At 42.1% G+C, this 7881-nt stretch overlaps 1 long non-coding RNA gene across 1 annotated transcript; it reads left to right on the plus strand.

Annotated features, from left to right (window-relative positions):
- Nucleotides 1-262: 262 nt before the first annotated feature.
- Nucleotides 263-2027, plus strand: LOC139027517 (uncharacterized). Its single transcript, XR_011479618.1, has 2 exons — nt 263-1100; nt 1191-2027. It is a non-coding gene; the product is annotated as an uncharacterized lncRNA (long non-coding RNA).
- Nucleotides 2028-7881: the final 5854 nt, after the last annotated feature.

Genomic DNA, 7881 nt, shown 5'->3' on the forward strand with positions numbered 1-7881 from the left:
AGGGTTATTCCATCAAATATTGATTTCAGAACTCTTCCTAAGTTAAAGTAATAGTATTATTCGAGGTCTGACAACACAGCACATTTTTTGTTATTTTGACCAGTTGTCATTTTCTGCTAATAAATGCTCTAAATGACAATATTTTTATTTGGAATTTGGGAGAAATGTTGTCAGTAGTTTATAGAATAAAACAAAAATGTTCAGTTTACCCAAACACATACATATAAATAGAAAAACGTATTTTTTTCCTGAGCTGTGTATATATACACATATCCAAATAGATGGAAATATGTCCCTCAGAAAGCAATGGATCGTAATAATGAGAGAATCAAAAGAGCTTTAAGATGCCGACCTTATTTGGTAAATATAAAATACACATTTGTTTTGTCCTGTTTTTGTTATATTATCACCTTTTAAATTGAGTGATGTGTTGACGGATGAATCCAATGAGGGTTAACACCCCTGATTCTGTGATGTGGCCAACCGGCAAGGTGCACAGAAGAACAAAGCCTATAAGTCATTTCGAACGGAAATCAGTAACACATGCACATTAGTTATGCATTCTGCAATGAGCTAAGCAGTGTTGAATTCATTCTTTACTGATTACAGCCAATCATTGTGAGTTGTGGGCAGGACCAGACATCTAGGGACAGATTGAACATCAATCCAGAACCTCTCAGCCAGGTCATCTCTGCTGTTCCCATAGAGACACAACAGATACTGTAAATCAAACTGTTGATTCATATGGCCATTTTGGTTGGCTTGGTTGAATTGACAATCATCCATTCGAGATGCTAAAGAATCCTATACTATGGAAGGTCTTTAGCCCCACCCCTAATGTTATGGGAGTTGCATTTATTGCATTTTCAGTTACCCATGTATTACTCACTACTTGTACAACCATGTTGGATTGCCTACATATTCTACATTTCCTTGAGGGTCAATGCCAGTGTATTCTATGGCTGCCATGAGTACATGCCTTTCTCTGTCTCCTGTCTGGAAGGGTGACTCGGCTGATAGAGAGAAAATATGATGACGTGATCTCATCCTCCAATTCGGATGACTTTTCCATATACACCTTCACTGACTGTGAATCGGAGGTAAAAGAGTTGTACCCTACCGCCCATGTCTTTCTTGAGTGACATCACTGTGAGGAGGATGGTCTTTGACTAGTTGACTCTGATACACAGTGTGATGATGAGGATCATGAAAGGAGGACACTACCGCTGAAAGTTGAGGATGGAAAGGTGACAAAGTTTGAAGTGAGGYATATGGACGAGGATGATGACCTGTCTATCTCCTCCCCCCACACACATTTTTTGAGTAACTCTTTCACTGAATGTGGAGAATGGACTATGACCAGCTAGCTCTCTGACACACATCTTGATGATGGCAATGACGCCTCTACTGAGGACAGTCCAGAGCCTCCAAAGGCATCTTTTAAATTTGTGTGCGTGTCACATCACAATGGTTTGACCCTGTGTCTGTTGAGATTGTGGCCACGCCCAACATCCTCCTCCCTGCCTCTGTGAGTGCCCTGAAGAAGGTGTCGCGCCAGATGGAGGTGGTACCCACTGTCCGGCCCTGCAGGCAGCAGCTGGACAAGAAAACACAGTGGACCAACACCAACGAGGAGAGCCTGAGGAGGATCAAAGAGAACCTGACCTCAATAGAACTCAACCTGGAGGAAGGCCTGAAGACGCACAATGACAGTCAGGACATCAACCAAGAGAGGCAGAAGAATAATGAGGGATGCTGTAGAGGATGGATTGCGAAGTGGATAGGGAGGAGGAAGTAGAGACTGACGGATGAAGACGTGGCTAGGGAGATCAAGAGGATGGGCGAGGAGGTGAGGGCACTGATCCAAGTGATGAAGAGAAACTGCAGCGAAGGTGATCTTAAGGCAGTAGACCTGGACAGTTGGCTGAATGACTTGGGAGGTTGAAAGTGGCACTCAAGAAATGCACGGGAGATGGCTGAAATTATAGACAGCATGGCAGAAATATAGACCAGTCTAGCCGGGAACAGGCTCAAGTCTGAAAAAAATAACAATGTCCAGAGCTTTGTAAGTTACTTCTACTTATTGAGTGTAGTCAGGTATCTGCAATGTGTATAGTTGAGCTATAAAGTATATCTACAGACTGTTTTTAACATAGCATTTTCCTGATATTTGACTTTACTTTCTGGTCCTACAAAGCCCAGGGAAGGTCTCTGGTCCTGTGTCTGGCCACACTGGGCTCTCTCCTCTTGTAACCTCAGCACTACAGAGAACTTCCATACAGGAAATGGCAGGAGTGGCCTACACAGGTGAGAGGAAATACAAGAAGGGAATATTGGCCATATGTACTTGTACAGTATAGTATAGCTCTAGATATTGTAGCTCAAGAGAAAACCCATAAGCTTACAAACTTTTTCTCCTTGTCCAAAATGTTCAGGAAGGGAAGTTCAATAAGAAAAAGAAGGGCAAAGCCAAAAAACTTGTGAAGCAAGAGAAGGCCAGTAAGATGCAACAGATGGAAAATGATGGAGAAAGTAAGGAGGACAAGAAAGAGGAAAAGAAGAGTCTGAGGAAGAGGTGAGGAAATAGATGAGGGAGAATTGAAACATAACCAGGGAATACTAGAATAGAGAATTAGAGAAATAGAATGAGGTAGCAGAGAAAGAGCAGCTATCTGATGTGTACATGGATATATTGTACTTTTCATAATAAAATGTATGTTAATTGTCAAAACAATTTCGTTATCGATTTTACATTCCCTCTCCCAGTCGCAGCTTGACGTGTCATGAATATTGCCCTGGAGGCAGAACTGCGCAATTTCCTCAAGATATGGCAACTGCTAAGTCAAAACTGGCTATATTGTAAATATTTGTGGAAAATAATTATGTTTTATGATCTTAATTTAAGGTAAGGATTAGCAGTGTGGTTAGGGTTAAGGTTAGGTTTCAAATCAGGTATTATTACTTTATGCCTGTGCCAGCTTGTGACCACTTTGCAGAACTGCCGCCAGGGCAAGATTCATGACAATAAATGCCCAACTGCATCCCAGTCATCTTCTCCCTATTTTTACAAGGCTGCAGAACATGCAAGGATTGTCTCATAACCCGCAGTCCCCAGGCGGGTGGGTTGCAGGCAGGTTCAATAAAGTGACAACAATAGGCTACATAACAAAATCCATAAATGTATAACTATTGCAAAATTTACACTAAGTGTACAAAACATTAAGGACACCTGCTATTTCCATGACAGACTGACCAGGTGAATCCAAGTGAAAGCTATGATCCCTTATTGATGTCACTTGTAGATGAAGGGGACAGGTTAAAGAATGATTTTTAAGCCTGGAGACAATTGAGACTTGGATAGTGTATGTGTGCCATTCAGAGGGTGAACGGGCAAGACAAAAGATTTAAGTGCCTTTGAACGGAGTATGGTAGTAGGTGCCAGGCACACCGGTTTGTGTCAAGAACTGCAACACTGATGGGTTTTTCACGCTCATGTTCCACCAACCAAAGGACATCCAGCCAACTTGACAACTGTGGGAACCATTGGCTTCAACATGGGCATGCATCCCTGTGGAACGCTTTCAACACCTTGTAGAATCCATGCCCTGATAAATTGAGGCTGTTCTGAGGACAAAAGGGTGTGGGGGGGCTAACTAAATATTAGGAAGGTGTCCTTATTATGTTGTGCACTCAGTGTATAACCTATAGGCTACACTGCGCAGTTAGGGGCCTTTTGTAAAGGTACTATCTTTACCAGCATCATAAAAGCTGATATTATTTCATGGGCCTATTGCAATGAAGAATGGCCACTAGAATATTGCCATTCATAACTAAAAGTTCAACTAATTTTACCTTCTGTTATAAAGACCATATTCAAATGAATAAAAACGACAATAAAAACAGTTTCCCATCTCAAGAGATAAAATGAAAAAATTACTACAATTAAGTGCCAAATAAAGTAAAGGTTGACCATAACATATTATATATATTTTTTAACCACATTATCTCCCCAATTTTCGGTATCCAATTGGTAGTTACAGTCTTGTTTCATCGTTGCAACTCCCTACGGACTCGGGAGAGGCGAAGGTAGAGAGCCATGCGTGCTCGAAACACGACCCTGCCAAGCTGCACTGCTTCCTGACACAATGCCCGCTTAACCCGGAAGCCAGCACACCAATGTGTCGGAGAAAACGCCATACACCTGGCGACCGTGTCAGCATGCATGCCCGGTAAGGTTAGGTTTAAAATCAGCGGGCCCGGCCCGCCACAGGGTTGCTAGAACGCAATGGGACAAGGACATCCCTGCCAGACAAACCCTCCCCTAACCAGGACGACGCTGACAATTTATCAATCTATAGCGGCACAGCTAGCAACTGCGATGCAGTGCCTAAGACCACTGCGCCACTCGGGAGGCAGGGTTTCATTATAAATCATGTATAAATCCCTTGTGACAAGGATTGGAAGCCTTTGAATTGGAAGTTTCAGACAAAAAATGAAATTGCTAAAAAATGCTAGCCTTTTTATCTATTGGTAACAGGGTTGACGTGTTATGCTCGACACACTAAGTTTTCCACCACAAAAACAAACACAAAAAAAGAGCAGAACTAGCTCAAAGCTCAACTAGGACCTCATTTTAGAGCTATGTCTAAAAAGCTTTTTGTCTTTTACAACTCTCCCATTCACCTGTGTGAACTTCAGCTTCGTGGCATGCTAGCCTTTTACTGGCTGCGGAGAGCCTTGTCTGTTTGCATTTTGTTGTGCACCAGGTTTTTATGTCTTTCCATGTTCTGTTTTTGAGAGCTGGCTCTGACCCATAACAGGCAATCCTCTTTGCCGGGACCCTTCTTTAGCACTTTACATTTTCCCAAACTGATGCTCTCTCACAGCTGCTCTTAGGCCTCTTGGGTTGAGAAGTCATTCTCCAAACCTAATCGCAAACAAAGAAAAGATTAAAACACATGATGGTCCAACACAATAGGGGAGGGGGGCATAGGGAAGGTAAGGGAGAGGAGATAAAAAATAAAATACTTCCTCCGTGTCAGGTAAGCAGTCTCAAAGTGTACCCTCACCAACTTACCGGACTGAGTGAGTTCTGAACATCCCTCGGTGTCCTCTGATCCCGTGTACAAGTCTTCTTGGGCCTCTTTCTGGTGTCTGTCTTGACTCTTTAGTGCGTTTTTTCAGTTCTTTCCCAGGCTTGCCTGAAAAACACAAAAAGATGGAACATACATAAAAGTAACAACAAATCCACATATTAGCAAGCAACGACATTACATTTTTGTTCAGAACTCACTCAGCCTGGTAAGTTTGACGGTAGACTGCGGCTGTTCCCTTGCTTTACGAAAACAGCCGGTGTCTACCGTCACAAATTTACCAGGCTGAGTGAGTTCTGAACACCTGTCACTCGAGCTTTCGCTGTCAGGTTCATACTCACTGATGCAGCCGGTGTCACTCAGTTGGTGTTTTGTATCATATTTGTACAACAGCTGATGAAACTATGAATTTTTTTTTATCAGTGTAACTTCCTGATAGTTGCTGATTAAAAATACAATCTACATAAGACATTCTAAATCAGCAGGTTTTGCATTGGTGGAGTTGTGGCTTGCTTGGTGACATCCCCAGGTGGTCTAAGTTAATAGACCAATAACAAAGACTTTGAAATCTCTCTGCCAATAACAGCTAATTTTGAGGCTACATTTCCCTCCCATTAGTGGATTGATCCATGTTTAACCATGTTTTGAGGCTATATAGTGTTMGTTTACATTTTGTTTACCCACATTGAAGTAAAACATGCTTATATGTTGAGTTCTGATYGGGTACAACAGTTGAACTAAGCTCATGAGGCATTTATAAGTTAGATTCTTCAAGAATCAATYGGTATATATCATTAAATTGCAGGTCCAAAAATMGATTTCGCAACTGCCGATTGCCACTTTAAAATGCAGGAAATGAGGGGGTGGTTGACGGTTGGCTACATACCTTGGCACGASAGATTCCTGCTTTTATRCATGTTCTGACGAGAACAATTTTAAAATAGACACGTCATTAAAAAATATATAGTATGACAGATTACCTATGGCAGAAACAACTGTCTCTCCCAATCAAACCTTCCCTTCTAGCACCGCACGGTCTCTGCCAGTCCTGCGGCAAACAAAACATATTTTCACAAAATAAAGAAATGTATTTGGACCATCCGGATATCCATATTTGAATAGTGAAATATTCCAAATTGCCCCTATCCCTAGCTGCCATTTCAAAATACAATCACCCTAAACAAAATGTCTCACTTGTGACTTGCGCAAATAACTCGTCCTGCCACAGGAAAGCTAACGTTCCGACTAGGACCACATTTGCAATACAATGTAGCTAGCTACCAGTAGCTAGTTTAACATTACTCCTATGGAGTTTAACATATGCACAACACAAAATTCTTTCATATGAGAACATCTAAAACATCATAGCAAAGATAAGCAATGCAATAAATAATCAATTCCGAATGTATTAGTCTACTCCAGCAACCTTTAGCAGCTAGCTGGCTAATTAACCTAACAGTATAGCCAGGAAAAATCCTGCTAGCTAGCTAACATAATGCTTCACCATAGCTAATACTTTTCCATGCATCGACGAAATGTAGCCCGCTACAACTACATTGGCCGAGTTATTGTTGAATAATAAAGAAGCTAGGTAAATTCATTTAAAATAATATCGCTAGTAACGTCAAAATACTTACAGCTGAAATACACTGCTGTTTTCTTTGTGAGCATGGTGAGCTGGAGAAAGCCGCATCCACATGTAGAGTTGTGGGGGATGGGACAAGTTCCCCAAATAGACCCTGGCTTTGGATCAGGTTTGAATTCCCCCCGCTAGTGGTCCTTGTTAGGTTTGGGGAGGGGAAGCTGATCCTAGATCTGTATCTAGGGGAAACTTCGCCCTAGCACATGCAAAGAGAGATGGGGGGAAGGGGAGGAGAGAGAGAGAGCGTCGCTATCAGGATTGACAGATCATGTACAAAATCTACCAGTAAGAAATGAGTTTCAGAATATAATATATTACCTTTAGCAGTTCTAATGTCTTCATTGACTCCATTTCATTAGTCTTGTTGATTGATTGCTGATTTCTAGTTTCACAGAAAATATGGTGTTGATGAAGAGCATCCATCCCGTTTGTAATACATTCATAGACATATAGTTCATACTGGTGGTCCTACCCATCACCCACTTRACTCCATTAACCCTAAACTTGCTGCTCACATGGTGSTTTGTCTAAATGTATTTGACTTTAGGTTAGGTAKGGTTAAGAAGGTAAAGATTGTGTTTGGCTGTGTCGGGAGCACTAGTGGCAATGCTGCCTCACCCAGATCACACATTGCCCTATATAAGTATATATTGTAGCAAGCTTAACCCAACACTTACCACCTTCTGATCTCTTGGGGTAATGGATAAGGTGTTGGCTTGCTAGTCACTGGACTGGGGTTCGAGTCCCAGTTGGAGCTACCCCCAAATGTGTTACATTGGTATCAGAAGTGGGATAGTGCCTGTGAAGCCATCAAAGATGTGTGTACACGTGAGAGACTTGCTATAAAGAAGTGTGGGGGCATGCTCTCCCCAAGGAAGGAGGTAATGTAGCAACCTTAATCCAACACCGAGCGACCTCATCGAAGGGTTTGGACATCTTGGCGTAGCACTTAAGGTGTTGGCTTGACAGTTGATGGACCCAGGTTCAAAACCTGTATGGGTCGACCGCCTGAATTCACTAAAATATATTTGTTTGCCTACGGGCAGGGAGTGGTTTGAGACAAAAGGGCATTACAGCCATTGCTGTTTGCAAAAAAAACACCACATTGGTGGTAGTGGAATTGTGCCTTTGGGAGAACGAACGCCC

Source organism: Salvelinus sp. IW2-2015, unplaced genomic scaffold (genome assembly GCF_002910315.2).
Source record: "Salvelinus sp. IW2-2015 unplaced genomic scaffold, ASM291031v2 Un_scaffold16702, whole genome shotgun sequence".
Classification (NCBI taxonomy): Eukaryota; Metazoa; Chordata; class Actinopteri; order Salmoniformes; family Salmonidae; genus Salvelinus; species Salvelinus sp. IW2-2015.